We start from the raw sequence: 19871 nt of genomic DNA on the forward strand, positions 1-19871 counted from the left end.
CAAAGTCCAGGCGGCCTTGCACGGCTCTCCCACGAAAACACTGAAAAGTGCAGGAGGTGGCAGTGGCAGCTAGACTGGAAGCTGAGCCCTGAGCCAGGCAGTGCCTCTCCGGGGAGGAGGACAGGGACTGGGCGGGGACGCACAAGCTCAGCAGGCGGGGAGATGGGGCTGCCGGGATTGAGCTCAGCCTGACTGAAATGCCTCTCGGAGATAATGCTTACAGAGGAAACAAAATGGCCCGCAGCGCCAACAGAATTGAAAGTAAACATTTGCAGGCAGTCTGTGGTAACCCTGCGATAATGATTCACAGCTTCTAGATATATTACCAAAACACATCCTTCAGCAATCAGCAGTTAGACATATCATTCGGAAACATGTCTCCGTGGTTTGCAGGGGTGGTGGCCAGTGGCACGGGCGGCACAGGAACAGCAGGAGGGGGGGGACGGGAACAAGCAAATGGACAGGGGGGGCGGGAACGTGCAAACGGACAGCGTGAGGGGGGGCGGGAACGGGCACAAGAAGACAGGAAAAATAAAACAGCACTCACCTGGACATCTTCTTGCGGCAAATGATCAAAACATGGCGTCCCAAAAAAAAATAACATCCGCCCACAGCCGCATGACGTGAGAAAAGGGTCAGGATGAGAAAAACATCGCCGGAACGCCCACGAGTCACCTCTAACCATGACAGACAGATCTCACTTCCAATGGCTAGCCTCCATTTATGGAGCTAGCCAATGGAAGTGAGAGGCGTGACAAAGGCACCATACTCTTCACAAAAGTTTTCGCCTGCGCGAAACGCTGCTTGCGCAGCTTGTGACAGGCGAAACCTAAAAAAGACAACAAAGTCATCATTAGACCATCGGACAAAGGTGGCAACATTTTCCATGGTTGCCATGGGGGCCAGCTTCTCCCCTAGCTATGCCTGCCTACACATGGGCTGGTGGGAGAAGCTGGTCCTCTTGACAGAACACAAAGAAGCCATGAACAAACATGTTAAAACCTGGCTTCAGTTAATTGACGACTTGTTTGTCATATGGAATGGGGACATTGAGTCTGTTGAATCATTTGTACAAGACACAAACAAAAACACCTTGAATTTGCACTTTACATCCGACATAAGTGCCACATCTATTACCTTTCAAGACACTGAGATCTTTATTGAGAATGGCAAAATTTAAACCAAACTCCATCACAAATCCACGGCAGGCAACTCAATGTTGCATGCCAGTAGGTCCCATATCAAAACACCTGTTCACTAGTATCCCTTATGGGGAAATGCTGAGGCTAAGGCGAATACACAGTAAAGAAAGCGAACTATATGTGGCCCAGCAAGATTGCAAAACTAGATTTATGGAGCGAGGTTACACTGACACAGTGATTAATACAGCCATCACAAAATCCATGAGAAAGGATAGGTTAGAAATACTGACAACTGGTGGAAACAAACCACAAAATACAGGGATTGAAACAACAGACATAGAAAGTGACACTATAGGACAGGATAAAGAAATTACATTCAGAATTGTTGTCCAATACAGCCTACAACACAAAAAAATAGAATCCATAATCAATAAAAATTGGCCCCTAGTGTTGAGCGACCCAGTGATTGGACACAAATTACCAAAGAAACCTTCCATAACATACAGCAGAGGGCGCTCATTGAGAGATGAACTCATTAAAACTAGTCCTGAAGTCATTGAATCAGCCAATTGGCTTCAGAACCATACTGGATTCTTTAATTGTAAAGTTTGCAAAGCCTGTCAACAAGGCACAAACACAACATGCTATGTCTCCCCTTTTGATATGAAAGAGCATAAAATTAACAAATTACTGACATGCAAATCAGAATATGCTGTTTATGTCTTGATCTGCCCCTGCAATTTATTATATGTAGGGAGCACAAAGCTCCAGGTACACAAAAAGATCCTTCAACACCTTAGAGCTATACACAATCAAGACAACACATATCCCGTGGCCCGACATTTTAATTCGAAGCATGATTCGAACAGCCATGATTTTAGCTACTTCGTGATTGACTCTGTCTCAGCGAGTAGGAGAGGGGGGAACAGGGAGGAGAAACTAAGGCAGCTAGAGACAAGGTACATCTTGGAACTTAACACAAAGCAGTCATCCGGCCTTAACATTTCTGAAGACCTTTTTACATGTCTCTAATCTGATATTGACTTAGCAGTTGTGTCAAAACAAAATTTATTCTTTCATCAATACATATATACTTGTAAATTGAGTCTTTTATATGTATTTATAAGTATTTATATATTGCTTTGAATCTTCTAGCCCTCTGGTTCCCCACCAGCAGAAGTCACAGCACAGCAGCAGGTAAGCTTTTAACAGTTCTTTATTTGTTTTTACACACCATGTGCAAAATTCCGTGCAAAATCGGAGGGCCTACCCGTTTCGGCTTCACTAGCCTTCCACTGGACCATAGAGTCCTGATGTCTAAACCTTCTTTTTATACTTAGTGAGCGTGCCCTTTTACCATTTCCATTACTCCTCTAGACAGTCAACCTTGTTTACACACTACGGCCAAATGGTAAACGCCATTTTCTTGAGTGGAGACAAGGAATTCTCACTTATTTCAAAACATAATAATGATATTCACAGTGAAGTACATATAAAGTCATTATCGATTATTAAAACAAATTATTATGATGTTATTATATGCAGCATATTCTCCAATCTATATTTAGTGGTCTTTTCTCCTTGTAAAGTACTCAAAGTTCATATTTCAAATTGAAGTAATTTCATATTGTGATTTTTACCACTGCCTTTGGTCTATCTGCACTCATTCATTTTGACCATATTTTCCAAAATTACATCCACTATGTACACTATCTACAATTATCTATAGGAGTTCTCAAGTTCCATAGTTCTTTGATGATATTGTTACATCTGGTATAACTGTAAAGTACCCAATTTCTAACACTCAGTAATATTCTATAAATTGTCCTGTCAGGTTCAATTCAAATTCTATATCGTTAGTGTAATCTTTACAGTTTTCATGTAGTGGCATTTATGTGCAGTCAATTATTCTTCTTCTCTTTCTTCTATTTTATGAGTGCATCATTTACCAAACAATTTAACTTACAGCTGCAATAATTCATTATCACTCAAGTTCTCGGGACTAGTTAGGTCACTCCTTCTCATCATATTTACATCTATATACATGCAGTTAATTGATGTTGGAAATCCATGTTTCATCTTATTTTCTTTTCCTAATGTTTTAGTCTATTTACAGATGTACATACAGTTCTGCATCTTGGTTATGTCCATAAGGGTACTCTGTCCCCAATCCCAGAATCATTCTCGATTCCAACTTGCGTAATTGCATTGTGCGATCTCCCCATCTTTGTGAAAGTTTGCTGATTTTCATTCCTGAATATTTAAGATGGCTACAATCACTTTCATGACATTCCTCAAAGTGTTCAGCCATTGGATAATTGGGGTCCGTGTTCTTGATCACACATAGGTGTTGGAGTATCCTAAGTTTTAATTTGTTGATGGTACTCCCTATGTAGGATTTCCCACAAGGGCACGAGAGTCTGTAAATTACGTAATTCGATTCACATGTAATGTGATCTACAATTTTTTCAGACCTTCCATTTTTCAGTTTGTACTATGTAATGTTAAGGCCATGTTCACAGGCCTTGCACTTTGTGCATTTCCAGAATCCTGGGGTATTTAGCCATGAAGTCTTTAGCGATGGTTTGATCTCCAGATGACTGTTGGTTAGGATATCTCGTAATGAAGATGTTCTTCTGTAGGAGACACTTGGAAAAGATGTTAGATTCACTTTCAGGGTTTCATCTCATAATAGAATTTTCCAATGTTTCCTCAATGCCCTCCTCAGTTCAACACTTTGATTATTAAAATCCATGATCAGAAGTATTTCATCCATTTTCTCTCCTGTTCCATATTTTACATTTTTGGTGTAATTAGCTGGTGTTAGGAGGTCTGTTCTTTCTTTTAGATTCATTCTCGAAACCGCAGTTTCAACCACTTCTATTGGGTACCCCCTTTCCAGAAAACGGTCACTCATTTTCTCAATTTCTTGTTTGAGGTCCTCTTCTTGCGAGCAGTTCATTTTAGTTCTTAACATCTGACCATAGGGTATGATCCACTTCAATTTGGCTGGATGCCCACTATTGGCGTGGAGGATACTGTTGCAGGAAGTTGGTTTCCTGTGTATCTTGGTGCATAGTTGATTATTCAGTGTGAAGATTTCCACATCCAAGAATACCAGATTGGTTTCACTTATGGCAGATGTGAAGTGGAGATTGTAGTAGTTGGTTTCCAATGAATCTATAAAGTTTTGGAGTTCCGCTTTGTTTCCGTCCCATACGACGAACAAGTCGTCGATAAAACGATACCATGCTATCATTTTTGCATGTTTCTTCTTTTCTTGTTCCACAACTTCATTCTCCCAGACGGCCATTAGGAGGTTCGCATACGTTGGGGCAAAAGATGTCCCCATTGCGGTGCCCTGTTTCTGTGAATACAGATTTCCCAAGAAAAGAAAGATGTTGTGGGTTGAACAATAGGTCAGCATGTCTAGCAGCATTGCGGAGTGTTCCAGGTGGCTGATTGATCATGTCTCCAACATTTTTTTGATGGCTTTTATTCCGTCATCATGGCGTATTGAAGTATATAAAGACGTTACGTCTATCATTGTCTTGAGATAGCCTGGTTTCCAATCAATGTTTGCCAATTTTTTCAGAAAGTCCATTGTGTCCCTTAAGTATGATGGTTGTGATGTAACATAATTCATTAAAAATATATCAATGAATCTTGACGTTGTCACAAGTAATGATCATATAGAGCTCACTATAGGTCTTCCAGGCGGATTTTTCATTGCCTTATGAACTTTGGGTAAAAAGTATATTGGGGCTATGATGGGATTATCTATTTTCAAGTACAAGTACTCATCAAAATCATTCAATCCTTGATCTTTCCAGCCCAATAATAGGGTGTGGTATTCCTCTGTCAAATCTTCCATTGGGTTCTACTTGAGTAATACATAATGATTTTGATTATGCAGTTGTCGTTTTGCTTCGTTGATATAATCCTTCATGTCGTGCACCACAATATTTCCTCCTTTATCTGAGGACTTTAATATTATTGTTGGATCATACTTGAGCTCTGATATTACTTTGTATTAATTTAGCAAAAGATTACATGATTTGCTGTTCCAAGTTCCTGTTTTGTTGGTAAAGGATTTATTGGAGATTCTCGCAATCTCTTCCACCATCAACTCTTGGAATAGGTCGACTTTGTTCCTGGGTGTAAGCTGTGGACAAATTCGTGAGTGTTTTCGTAGACCACTGGCCCCTCCTTTATTAGTGGTAAATCCAGATTTTTCACAAAAGTCAATATCAAGTTGGAGAGAGCTTTCATCTTCCTCTGTTGTAGTTATATTTTCCTCCATTTGTATCAGAGCCCTCATTGTCGGTAAATCCTTTTGAGTGATGGAGGATAAACTCCTTTCTTCCATCTGTTGTTCAATCCTCTATTTAGACATTTCAGATGTGTTTCAGACAGTTTCTTACTTGATAGATTTATGACTACATTGTCAGCTGTCTGTTTCTTCTTCTTCAGGATTACTTTTGCTTTCCTCTGCCTCTTTTTGGTTTTGTTCCTCCTACTGCCCCTTCGGGTTGTGGTTTTGGTTGGGGTTTTGATGTTTCTCTTCCCCAAGTATTGCTTCTGCCTCTCCATCTTTGCCGCGTTATCATCTGGGCAAGATGTATCTCCCCACGAAAATCCAGAGGGGTGATTGCTGCATCTTCATCAGTCGAACTGATCTCTGAACTTCCAACTGTATCTATATGTGCCGGTTCTGCACATTTATCCATCACAACTCGATTCCTTAGAGTATCATATTTTCTGGCGAATGTGTAAATGTGCCCGTTGGTGTAATCCAATCTGTCCCTTGTAAATTTACTGGCTTTTTGTTTTTCCACCTCTGCTTCATGTTTACAGACTTTCTTCTCCATATTTTCAATCAATTCTTTGGACTCCTCTGATGTTGGAATGTTAGCTAATTCTAATTCCAGGGCTTCAATCACACCTGTGATTTTTTCCAATTTCCTCTCAGCATGTATTATAAGTGTTCTCATCAGCTTTTAAGAACATTCATTAGTGTCTGTTTGCCAAAGTTTAATCAAATCCGGGTCTAGATCATTTCAGGTGGGCATAATTAGTATCCTAAGACCTCAAGGAATTCTTTTAAATTCTATATATTTAATATATCTAATGTTGTTTTTCCCAGCATTTATTAATCTCCAATATTTTGTTCTGTTGTAATTCCCTTATGATATTCACAATGGTTCTGTTGTCTTTTTCTTTTCCCACTGTTGTTCCTCTCATGTTAGTGTTCGTTATGAGACTGCTTTCGTCATTAAGAAGTTCACTTGCCCTTTGTTGGCGATTTCTTGACTTTTCTGCCATCTGCGCAAACAAGGTTGTATTGTTTTTCTTAAGTTGCTCGTTTTTTGTAGTCTGGTGTGTAACTATTCCTTATTTCCTACTTCGGACTGTTCCATAGTCTGCTCCTCAGACTTTTAGGTTTCATCCGTTTGCCTGCTGCTCCTTGTGAACGCTCTCGCGCTCCTCGGAATCACAAAACAATGCTGTACTGTCCCTTTAACCTTCGTGCTCCACTGGGAAGGTTCTTCCGGGTTCAGTATATGTCCGTGCTTAATTGGGCTTTGATCTAGAATGGTTGTTTTCAGTGCGCGGCGTCTTGTTTTTCAAAACTTTGAAAGAGATTACAGCCAATATCTGCACAGCATTTGCAGACACTCTCTCTATATATATTTATTTATTGAATATTTATGGGTAGTGTGGGGTGGGTTCTTTTACGTGTATATCTTCGTTTTTTATACAGCTCCCTGTATAACTACTATGGTTTGATTATATCTATTGTAAATTTTAATTTAGGCTGAGCCTATGCATCACATGGAGTGTATTAATGTTGATATATGTGTGGAGAACATCTCCGTTTTACCACCCATTGTTGGTTGATGTGTATTTATCTGTGCAAACACCTACACATTCTATGCCAATCCAAACACAATACATATCATTACATCTGACATCGATAAGACTCAAAACAATACCTCTTACTCTGTGGCAACAGTATTTATACTGATATCAACATGTTATTTAAACTTCCTATAATCTTCCCTATGCTGTCTTTGCCCTGCACTAAGCACTGTATATACACTTGTGTATATTTCACGATACTGGGGCTCCAGTTTCGTCATAATATCCCTTGGCACTGTGACCATTAATGTATTTATACAGTTATATAATGAGTCACCTATATGTCATCTGACATGGATCTTCGTGTATTCGAATAATCATTAAAATGACCAACATTACACCTATGAAACATCAGGGTCATAACTTAATGCATCTTGCACTACAGTTGCACAACTTTTTGCACCTTATTCACATTTTTTACAACACATATAGTTTTTAAAAAAAACAAAAAAACAGAACTGCTATTCCATGCTTTTACCGAAAACAAGTAGTTTTTGTGCCCTATATTATTTTATGCAAAAAAGGGAGGGGTTTGGTCCAAAAAGGGGAAGGAGGGGAGTCGGACCACAGAATCAGTGAATAGAAAAGTTTACCCACACCTCCATTCATTTAAGATCGGATTTCCGATCAAGACAAAAGATGGACAAAATTAATTATGTCTATCTTGGCAATGATTTTTGCCTCTTTATTTTGATTTATTTTCGTAGAAAAAAAGGATCGATATTTGTTAAGCCACACTAGGAACACATCATCGACCAAACAAAATATCACATTAATACAAACCAAAATGACACAAAACTCAATTATTTCATATTATACATAAATCTCCACATAGATTAACAATACATTTAGACACATGAAGAAATTCAATACATCAATACATTCCAAATTATTAAGCATGTCAAAAAAAGCTGTTTCTGTGCAAGCTATTTATATGCATATATACTCAATCTCATTGCATTGCGAATTAAATCAACAACTCGAGAAAAAATCCTAACACCCAAAGAGCAACTAATCCTGATACTTTAGGTGTCCAACATCTAGTAAAGACTTGAATCGCACATAGCCGACGCGTTTCGAGTTCTGGCTTTGCAAATTACCAAACTCTCATCAGGGCAGGTTTAGTCTTGTCTTTGACAACTGTTTTTGACAAAAGAAAAACAATTCAGGATGTTTTAAAATAGCTTCTCAGATGCCCCTAGCAACAGACTTCGTCATTAATTCGATATGTAGCCACATACCTGTGTGTTGCCAGAGTAGAGTTCTGGCTTTTGATTATTCTTCTACGCAGTGGTTAACAATCTGCAACAAAGTATTGAACCCTTATTAAATCCATAAACCGCCAGACTTACAGTCATTAAGAAACATTTACGCAAAGGAAAGAAAATTACCTTCCGCAAACGGCATTCTAATAACTCCAAATGCAAATGGGTCATGGTCCTCTCAATTCTTTGTTTCTGAAACAATTGAAACAATTTTACTCGTCTGGTCAATTGCTAAATGTGCAAAATGTGTTATGGATGAATACAACAGTTACTCACTCAGTAATTGGTGCACGCTTACAAACTGCAACCGGTTTATTGTGTTTCAAAGACGGTCCTAATGGGAAGCTGGAAAGACACACGGGCTGAAATGAGTACCGCATTCCCAAAACTCCAGTCATGAATTCAAATATTTAAGGTTACTTATGATCACTCACCGAATTCAGCATAAGGCGCATGGCATTCAATGGAGCTCGTTTCTCGCTTGGTTGTTCGAAAACAAGCCGCCTCCTAAGGTTCAGTTGTATAATTCCAGGTCAACGGATCACGTGATCGCTCTTTCCACCAATGATGAGGAGGAACGGGGCAACATCGTATGTGGTGCATTATGAACGATGTATTTTTGAACAAGGAATATTTCAAAGGAAGCATTTGCAACCTGCAGTATGGCAGATATTGTGCCTCATGGTAAAATTCGAAACAATTTGCTCGAAGTTAGTTGAGCAGAGATAAGATTCTATTTAACTCGCTCATGCAGTTCAGCCCCTTGTTAATGGATGTATGACGATCCATCGCGCACCTTTTCATCGCGTGCGTTTACCACGCGTCTTTTACCCCGCCTGGTACATTACCTTGTCATCTGTTACACCGAGAGCTGTAGCAGCGCCAATGCGTTGCTTTCTATTGGGCAGAACATCACATCGCAGACCCTGAAATCGCATGCTGTAACAACGCGTTTCTCTCTTCACTGCCTCCACCCGTCCTGCTCTAATCTCTCCATCTCCCACGCGCACCAGTCCCCATCCTGCATTTTCTGGTCACATTTTGTTTTTCTGCAGGGCCTGTCTGACGGAAAATTATACCAGCCACGTTCTTCCCTATTAACCCTCCCCTGCGCATTATCTTGTTATTTGTAGCAAACCCTTTGGATATGGCAGGCGGAAATGTTTAAATGGTTAAGTAAAATATGGCTGTTGGTCAGTCTTGCACGCACGCATGTGCGTTGTGTGCAGACATAGGTGCACATGTGTCACAATGCAAGTGCATATGTGCGTTGTGACGCCTTTGAAACCATTTTGGTTACTTCTACTTTAACGTGCCAGGGCCAAGTTGCTCGTTTGCCATCCTGCAATGGCGCATTTTAAAAAAACAAAACCAAGGCAAACAAGATTTGGCAAAGCCAATAGGCAGTCACTCACTTTTACAGGAATTTCTACTTTTTATAAAACACAGCTCTGACGGGTATACGGTATAAAAAATATATTTTCGATAGCAGAGAGACAATGCTTATAAACTCTGACACGTGTTAGGATGCGGAAATATAAGACCTCTCCCTGTCACAAAAATAATACCCAAAAAGTAATTATAATTTAAAATTATTAACATCAAATGCAAAGCTCGCCATGGGCCACCTATATTTGGAAATATGGACTGCTCGCAACTCAGTGGTACAGTGAGTATCTGCTCTTGTCTTCAGGTATCTTAATTATGTGAGTACATGCACTCCCCATTTCTCAGATGCTGAACAGATGACGTCATATAGTGAGGCCAGTGCCAAACAAAGCACAGGGTCATAAAGTGCCACCATGTCTGGTGCAGCATACACACCGGATTAGGAAAAACACTGCCTGCTCCAATCATCAACATAACGTATTTTGGAGATGAGTAACAGATGTTTGTTGTTATCCAACTCAATGGCCACCCATCCACCCACCCATTCATCATGTATCCACCATCCATCCTGCATACACTCCCAGCCACCCATCCATCATGCAGCCACCCATCCATCCATCCACCCACCCACCACTCATCCATCCATCCACCCATCCATCACGCATCCACCACCCAGCCTCCCATCCATCCGGCATCCACCACCCAGCCAGCAATCCATGCACCCATCCATCATGCATCCATTCATCCACCCACACACCCATCCATCCATCCATCCATCCACCCACCCACTCAGCCACTTCTCCATCTATCCATCCACCCATCCATCATGCATCCACCACCCAGCCTCCCATCCATCAGGCATCCACCACCCAGCCAGCAATCCATGCACCCATCCATCATGCATCAATTCATCCACCCATCCATCCACCCACACATCATGCATCCATCCCCCCATACATCCATCACCCACACACCACCAGCCCCACAGCCCTTTCCAGCTGCAAGCGAGTTATACCAATGCACAATTAGGTGGCATTTATTTAGTTTGCATAATCCAACCTCTTGGCATATGTAATCATACATGCTTGTGTCCGGGCATCGCGCCGTTGATTTTTATCACATTTTATCAAAGCAGACAAAGCACGTCCGTAGCGTATGTGCTAGGCATTACATTTTATCAAAGTACTTGCGTGCTTGTGTCCGTAGAGTATGTGCTAGGCATTATATTTTATCAAAGTACTTGCGTGCTTGTGTCCGTAGAGTATGTGCTAGGCATTACATTTTATCAAAGTAGTTGCGTGCTTGTGTCCGTAGCGTATGTGCTAGGCATTACATTTTATCAAAGTACTTGCATGCTTGTGTCCGTAGAGTATGTGCTAGGCATTACATTTTATCAAAGTACTTGCGTACCAAAGCAGGCATTACATTTTATCAAAGTACGGGTATCAAAGCAGACAAAGCAGGCATTTATATGAAAGTCCAGGCATCAAAGCTGACAAAGCAGGCATTACATTTTGTGAAAGTCCGGGCCGTAGCATCATTTATTTTATGAAGTCCGGGCAGGCATTACATTTTATGAAAGTCCGGGCCGTAGCATCATTTATTTTTGCATAAAAGCTGACAAAGCAGGCATTACATTACATTTCATTTCATTTCATGGAAGTCCGCACCGTAGCGTATTTGTAGCGTTGTAATCGCATGCGATGTTAATGGCATCGCGCCGTTGTCGCATGCGTTGTGAATAAATGCGATGCCATTGATCCTGCGATGTAAAAGTCGCGGTGCGATGGCACCGCGAGGTTTTGACATCGATGTAATGGGTGTTTCCCCTTGTTAATACTGTAGAATTTCATGATTAAGTAGGCTTCTTTACGCAATAACGCAATCTCGACATTAGGGGACCGATGTTTAGGGTCTATCCCTGCCAAAACTGTCCATTCGAAATCATTTTCAGAGTGGTTGGCAGACATAAAATGCTCTACCATTGGAGCAGTTAATACCTTGCGCCTTATGCCACATCTGTGTTGTGTGATTCTCATATTGATTTGTTGGCATGTTTTGCCAATATATACCTTGTTACATCGGCAAACCACTGCGTAGATTACATTTTTAGTTTTACAGTTTGTAAGACTGTCGTGTCTACATTTAATATCATTGTGTTCAAATACATTTCCCTCCAATGTCGACGGGCAGGCCACGCAGCAACCACATTTGTGGTGCCCACATATTGGTTTCAAATTCCAATGCGTGATTAAATCGCTCTTTGGTTTGGGGACATAGCTGTCAGCTCTCACTAGCTGTTGTCCTATGATGAGATTTTTCTTCATTGCGAAGATAGGTTTGGACATTGGATAGTCCAGATTTCTTCATGTGTCTAAATGTATTGTTAATCTATGTGGAGATTTATGTATAATATGAAATAATTGAGTTTTGTGTCATTTTGGTTTGTATTAATGTGATATTTTGTTTGGTTGATGATGTGTTCCTAGTGTGGCTTAACAAATATCGATCCTTTTTTTCGACGAAAATAAATCAAAATAAAGAGGCAAAAATCATTGCCAAGATAGACATAATTAATTTTGTCCATCTTTTGTCTTGATCGGAAATCCGATCTTAAATGAATGGAGGTGTGGGTAAACTTTTCTATTCACTATATTAATTTTAAACATTATTTATATGCTTTTCCTATGTATTAGCTTTATATATTATGTTTATTCTTGCAATTTTTCACAAAACCGAATGAAATGTACAAGAAAGACAGACTGCACACGGAAATTTAATTTTCAAATGTCTATGTCTATTGGGTGAAAACGTCACAACAATGTAAAAAAAGGGATTTTAGACTGGTTGCGAGCTATGAGATTCACAGCTAAAATGGATACTCTGGGTCCGACAAAAGTTAAATGCAAATTTTGGACATTATTTTTGGCACACTTTGGGTGATGAGTGTTTCTCTTAGAGTAAAGGGATAGGTGGATTTGTAAGTAATTTCAGTCCAATGATTAAGGTCTTGGCCTATCTCGCCGGTGGTGCTTTTTCAACGTGACGGTGGAGTTCACCCATGTACCAACCTCCTACAAAGGGTGGCATATATAAAGAGGCGGTCATGGACTGACACTACTAGTGAGGTTGTTAATGGTCCCGGTATATGAGATAAAAAACCCATAGGCGGTATCGTTTGGTTAGAAATGGGTGGCGTAAAGGCTAATGAGGACAAAAAAAAATTTAAAAAAAAAAAAACAATGTAAAAAAAGTATTTAAACCAATGTGTTGACTTACACTGTGTCATGTGAGCAAGGCCTAAGGGAGGGGCCGAAACGCGTCATGGCGTCCACGAGCACCGAATAAATAACATCTGCACTATATTGTGGTCCATATCCGTTATTTTCTCCTGTGCAGGATTGCAGTAAAGAAACGTAAGTTTGGGATATATATATATATATATATATGTTACCTACTGGCGGTCGCCAGTAGGTATATATACAGCCCGATTCATCAAGCGAAATTGCGCTCGCAAAGGGCCAGATTCTGAGAATCTGGCCCTTTGCGAGTGCAATTTTTGCATTTGGGATTCATCATCCCAAATGCAAAAATCGCTATTAGCGAAATCACATATTTGCGAGGAATTGGATTTAAGGAATCTCTAATAGAGATTCCTTAAATGCAATTCATCAACCAATTTGAGATTGCGAATTCGCAATATTTGGTCGCAATTTACCACAAAGTCAGACTTCATGGTAAATTGCGAAAAAAGAGAAAAAAGCACTTTAGTGCATTTTTTCCTTTTGCATGTTACACACACACATGTCCTTTGGACATGTGTGTGTGCAACACCTGTTTAAATTTGCATTTAAGGGGTGCTACAGGGTGTCCTTTGGACACCCCTGGCACCCTTGAAATCGCTATCTTGTTTGCGATTAGCAAATTGCTAATCAAAGGCCCATAGGAATGAATGGGGAGTTATTCCTTATTTGCGATAGCAATTGACTAATTGCAAATAAGGAATGTGTAGGAATCGCATTTTATTTTGCGATTCCTACATGAATCCCGTTTTGCGAGTCTGTAATAGCGACTCCTTATGAATTGCTATTAAAGACTCGCAAAACGGGTCTTTGATGAATCTGGCTGATAGTTAGGACCTAGTTACCATAGGAAATCCCCAACATTCTATTGGGAATAACTTTGGCGCCGATTGAGGAATCTGCATGTAATTTTCCTTAAAATTACTTCACTCCGCTCCGCTCCTTCCCTGAAAGTTTTGGGGGGATTCGTCAAGCGGGGGCCAAGAAAAAAGGGGGGTCCCAAAACGTGTTTTCCCCATGTTCATTTCCATAGGAACCTTTAGAAGCGGCTACAGCCCGAACGGCTCAATGGAATTACACCAAACTTGGCAAAATGGTAGGCCCTGGTCTATATTTGGTGAAAATCCCTCCAGTAGTTGTTGAGAAAATTTAATTTGAGAACATTATATATCTATATGCACTCAACATTCTATTGGGAATAACTTTGGCGCCGATTGAGGAATCTTTGTGTAATTTTCCAGAATTTTGCCCAGCTCCGCTCAGCTCCTTCATTAAAAGTTTCGGGGGGATTCGTCAAGTGGGGGCCGAAAGGGGGGTCTCAAACATGTTTTCCCATGTTAATTTCCATAGGGACCTTTAGACACGGCTACAGCCCGAACGGCTGAATGGAATTACACCAAACTTGGCAAAATGATAGAGCCTGGTATGCAGATGTGCCTTTGCTATGTTTGGTGAAAATCCCTCCAGTAGTTCTTGAGAAAATTGAATTTGAAATTTTTCAAATGGCATTTTCTATGGGACCTTCAGACACCAAACTTGGCAAAATGGTAGGGACAGGTATGCAGTAGTGCCTTTTCTATATTTGGTGAAAATCCCTACAGTAGTTGTTGAGAAAATTGAATTTGAGCAAATAATATATCTTTATGCGCTCACCGTACGCGCACCGTACGCGTACGGTACGCGTACCGTACGCGTACATGCGCGAACCCTTACATGCGCAAGCGAGTTTCTGACTGGCTGGTGGTCGACTGTCAACATTCCAAACTGTCCAAACCAGGAAGTGTTGGCCACCATCTTGTTTTTCAGGAGAACTGAGGCACAAGAGAGCCCAAAACAAGAGTGGAAAACACGAAAAGGGGGCAGGGTAGAGACCCCCCAACCCTCTAGCCCTTCTCAGGGGGTCCCAAAAGGACCCCCAAGGGCAAAAAAAAAAGAAATTCGAAAACATCGCGAGGTACGCGCACGCGTACCGTGCGCGTACCCCGCAATTTAAAAAAAAATACATGTTTTTTTGCCCTTGGTGGTCCTTCTGGGACCCCTGAGAAGGGCTAGGAGGTCAGGGGGTCTCAACCCTGCCCCCTTTTTGCGTTTTCCACTCTTGTTTTGTGTTCTCTTGTGCCTCACTTCTCCTGAGAAACAAGATGGGTGCTCAGGTGGTCCCAGAAGGATAATAACATATATAAACGTTATCCGCTAATAGAATTAGCATTTACAAAACCTTTGAAATTTATTGAAAAAAAATATAGGTTAAATGCCTGATATAGTTAGGAATTAGCATTTAAAAAACCCTGCAAATTCACTTAAAAAACCATAGGTTTCAGGCCCTATATAGTTAGGAATTAGCATTTCATCGAGTGGGAATTGACATTGTGGGGCCCCTGGACCCCAAGACAGCCATGGGCACCAGGTTCAACCTGGTCTTGGAGGACCATGCCACCTGGTACCCGGAAGCCATCCCTCTGAGGACAGTGATGGGCCCCGTAGTGGGACAAGCACTGATGGGAATTTTCTCCAGAGTGGGAAACCCTCTAGAGGTGGTGTCTGACCGGGGCACCAATTTCATATCGAAATATAAGAAGTCCCTTTGGTAAGAGTGTGGTGTAACCTACAAGTTCACCACCCCTTACCACCCCCAAGGAAATGGGTTGGTTGAGAGATTCAACCGAACCCAGAAAGGCATGATCATGGGCCTAGAAGGACCAATGAGGCATAGGTGGGACGTCCTCTTACCATGCCTACTCTTTGTGTACCGAGAGGTGCCACAGAAGTCGCTCGGGTTCAGTCCCTTCGAATTTTTGAATGGTCACCTGGTCCGAGGACCTCTGAGTCGGGTCAGGGAAGGCTGGAGCAATCTCCCAGGAAACCTCCCCAGAATGTATACAGTTACATGCTGGCCTTCCGAAACCAGACCAGGTGATTCAGGCAACTTGCTGAGGCAAATCTGGAAGCCAGCCAGGAAGAGATGAAGCGGTGGTACGACCAGAATGCCACTCTGGTAGAGCTTCAACCTGGACAAAAGGTGTGGGTCTTGGCCCTTGTGGAGCTTTGTGCACTTCAGGATAAGTGGACAGGTCCATTTGAGGTTGTGGAGCGCAAGAGTCCTGTCACCTACCTGGTGAACTTGAAAACTCCCAGGAACCTTTTGAGGGTCCTACATGTTAACCACCTTAAGACCCACTAGGAGAGGTCCGAAGTGGGCATGCTCCTGGCAACCGATGACGGAATGGAGGAGCAGACCGAACCTCTTCCGGACCTCTTGGTAGCCTCTGAGAAAGATGGGTCAGTGGATGGAGTTAACCTCTCACCCTCCCTGACCCCTGAACAACAGAGTGACTGCCGCCAGCTGCTGGGGCAGTTTCCTGATCTGTTCTCCCTGGTTCCCGGTTTCACAGGTTGGTGCATCCATGATGTGGACATGGGAGACAGTTTGCCGGTGAAGCACAAAGCTTATCGCATGACGGACAGGGTAAGAGCCTGCATCAAGGAGGAAGTCTCGAAGATGTTTGCTCTCGGGGTTATTGAGTCCTCCAGCAGTCCTTGGGCCAGCCCAGTGGTCTTGGTCCAAAAGGCTGCAATGCCGGGAGCCACACCCAAACTCCGGTTCTGTGTGGACTATCGAGGACTCAATTCGGTCTCGACGCACCCCATCGCCAGAGCTGATGAGCTCATCGATAGTTCGGGGGCTGCTCTGTATCTCAGCACGTTTGACTTAATGTCTGGGTACTGGCAGATAGCCTTAACTGACGGGGCCAAAGAGAGGTCAGCGTTCTCAACCCCAGATGGGCATTTCCAGTTCCGGGTTATGCCATTTTGGATAAAGAACGCCCCTGCCACCTTCCAGAGGTTGGTCAACCGGGTGTTGGTTGGACTGGATGCGTTCAGTGCCGCCTACCTGGACGACATCGCAGAGTTCAGCAGTACATGGGAAGAACACTTGCGGCACCTATGGGAAGTGTTGTCGGCACTGCTCAAGGCAGGCTTCACGATCAAGGCAAGCAAATGTCAGATCGGGCAGGGTTCCATGGTGTACTTGGGACACCAAGTTGGGAGCAGCCAGGTGGCGCCCCTTCAACCCAAGATTGAGACCATCCTGAATTGGGAAACCCCCAAGACCCAAACGGAGGTGAGGGGCTTCCTCGGACTCACCGGGTACTACAGGGGGTTTGTCAAGGGGTATGGCAGCATCATTGCCCCCTTGACCGAGCTGACTTCGAAGAAGCAGCCCCGGAAAGTGATCTGGACTGACGCCTGTCAGGAAGCATTCGACACCCTGAAAACGGGCATGTTCACGGCACCTGTGCTCCTGGCTCCTGATTTCTCCAAAGAGTTCCTAGTACAGACAGATGCTTCAGAGCATGGGGTAGGGGCTGTCCTTTCACAGATGACTGAGGAGGGCTGGGACCAACCTGTAGCCTTCATCAGTCGGAGGTTACTTCCATGGGAGCAAAGGAGGAAAGCGATTGAGAGAGAAGCTTTTGCTGTGGTCTGGACCTTGAAGAAGCTAAGACCCTACTTGTTTGGGTCTCAGTTCCGAGTTCAGACAGACCACAGACCCCTCAGATGGTTGATGCAGATGAGGGGTGAGAACCCGAAAGTGTTGAGGTGGTCCATCTCCCTACAGGGTGTGGACTTTATGGTGAAACACCGCCCTGGCATAGACCACGCCAATGCTGACGGTCTGTCCAGGTTTTTCCGCCTTAGTGATGAGGAGCTCACTGGGGAAGGGAAGTTCTCCTCACCTTTCAGCTGGAGGGGACACATGTTAGACCTGGCACCTTGGCGTGAGTCTCCCTTCCACTTTTTGCTGATGTGCCTCAGATGTTTTTGTTGGTGTTTGATGCTCAGGGCACTGCGCCACAGCCAACCCGTGCCGCAGTGCAAGTGCTCCCTATATTAAGTGTATCCATAATTGATTTCCATGATTGGCTTATTTGGTTTACTGTCAGTCCCCAGTAACATGCACCAGGAGTGCCGGGGCTTGTAGATACAAATGCTGCTAGTGGGCCTGCAGCGCTGGTTACGCCACCCACCGAAGCGGCTTCGTAAAAGATGTCTAGGGTCCGCCATTGCAGTACAGTCTGGTACTGTCACGCTGACTGCGCAAGTGCTGACACTTGCCAGTCCCTAAACCTTCCCTAACCTTCATATCATTCACCCCTATGGTAGGCCCAAGGGCAGGGTGCATTGTAAGCGTAAGGTAGGACAAGCCCTGATGTGTGTGGCATGTCCTAGTAGTGAAGTACCGCCCTTTTTCGTTCTTCACTATTGAAGGGCTGCCTGTTCTCTTAGGCCAAGGTGAGCGGCTGGAACTATTACATGCTATAGTCCCGGCCGGCTCAGGGAACACGGTGGCATGTTGAGTTTGGTATGCCTGAACTCAGAATAATAAAGTACTTCCTTTAGCAAGGTTTATTTTAATATCCTGTGTTTGCAACTGCTACTTTTAGAAAGTTAGCATTTGCTTGCCTGACTTTTTCAGCCCGCCTCTGACAGGATGTGTATCTGTTGTCTGGGTTTGTGTGAGTGACAGGGCTGGGAAATTCCCGGGGACAGTCGGGGTTACCAGGTGGTGAATAGGGTGCTTACACCAGGATGGGTGGGCGGAGGAGTCCTTGACTCTGAATAGGGTTGTGCTCCACCACCACAATGCTGGCTCCACCTCCTGTGGAGCGTCTGATGTCCCTGCTCTGCACCCTGAAAGAAGACGGCAGCGTCCTGTCAACAGAGTACTCCAAAACCGGGTTGAACCAGGCTCAGGCCCCCTGGCCTGCCAAGACGAAAGAAACCGAGTATAAAGGTAGGAGCCCTGCTCCTAAGAAATTAGATCCAGTTTTGACAACGACAAACCTCTGCCTGACTAGACGGACCAAGAGAAGCCGAGGAGAAGGAAACCTGCAGTGGTGACTTGCTGAGGACGGAGAGGAAAAGATCAGAAAGGACTTTGAAGACTTGTGCCTGAAACTATCTCCAAGGGCTTAATCACGAGCTTGCCCCCTGAATGGAACCCCAGGACCATTGGGTTCTATTCTGCCTGTGCCCATTTGCTGTTGGACCTTTAGTTCTTAATTTCTCGCCGGAGTTGTGACTCGGGTGCCTTCGCCCTCCAAGGTCGTGACAGCTGGGAGCCTGGTCGCCCCTCTGCAGAGAGACTCGCTCAAGCTTGAGTCTCTCTTCGCTTCAGTGCCGGGCCGCCCGCTCTCCTGTCACCTCGCCTGCTACGGAGCACGCTGTGCGCCTCTCATCTTCTCCCGCCGGAATCTGCATGGAGCGCATCTGATAGCCTCGGACGGTCCGTACGTCGTAACGCACTCAACTGTCTCGCTTTGCCCTCCTGCATACCAAGGCCGTGCCGCACCTCAAGAAGGTCTTCCGTACTGTGGTACCGAAGGTCCGGTGCTGCACCCGTATGCCCGAGAACGCGATGCCGCACACAGATCCACAGGTACGACCTGGTGTGCTAAGAAGTAGTACGCCCCGCAGGCCTGAACGGCGCCTCGCCCCGTGAGCTGCATCAGTTCTTGGCTCGCCACCAACCCTCCACACCGTCCCGCTCACCCGCCTTGCACAACGAGGGGGATCCGAGCTGGATAGATCCTTTGGAGAACTGTTGGCCTTGTCCAGGGTCCGCCCTCACCAGTAGCCACGCCTGAAAGGCCTCGGACATTTATCGCAAGGTACATTGGAACTCTATCCCGAGTTCGCATCGGATCCAGGGTCCGCAACGTTTGTTTTTCCTGTCATCGTACCTTGCTAACCAAGAACACTTAAGAACAATCGCCTATTTAAATCTGGTGGCCTTCATTCGCTAAATGTTATATGGTCTTGATATAATCCTGCATATTTTTACATAA

The sequence above is a fragment of the Lissotriton vulgaris genome, chromosome 8 (genome assembly GCF_964263255.1).
Source record: "Lissotriton vulgaris chromosome 8, aLisVul1.2, whole genome shotgun sequence".
Taxonomy (NCBI): domain Eukaryota; kingdom Metazoa; phylum Chordata; class Amphibia; order Caudata; family Salamandridae; genus Lissotriton; species Lissotriton vulgaris.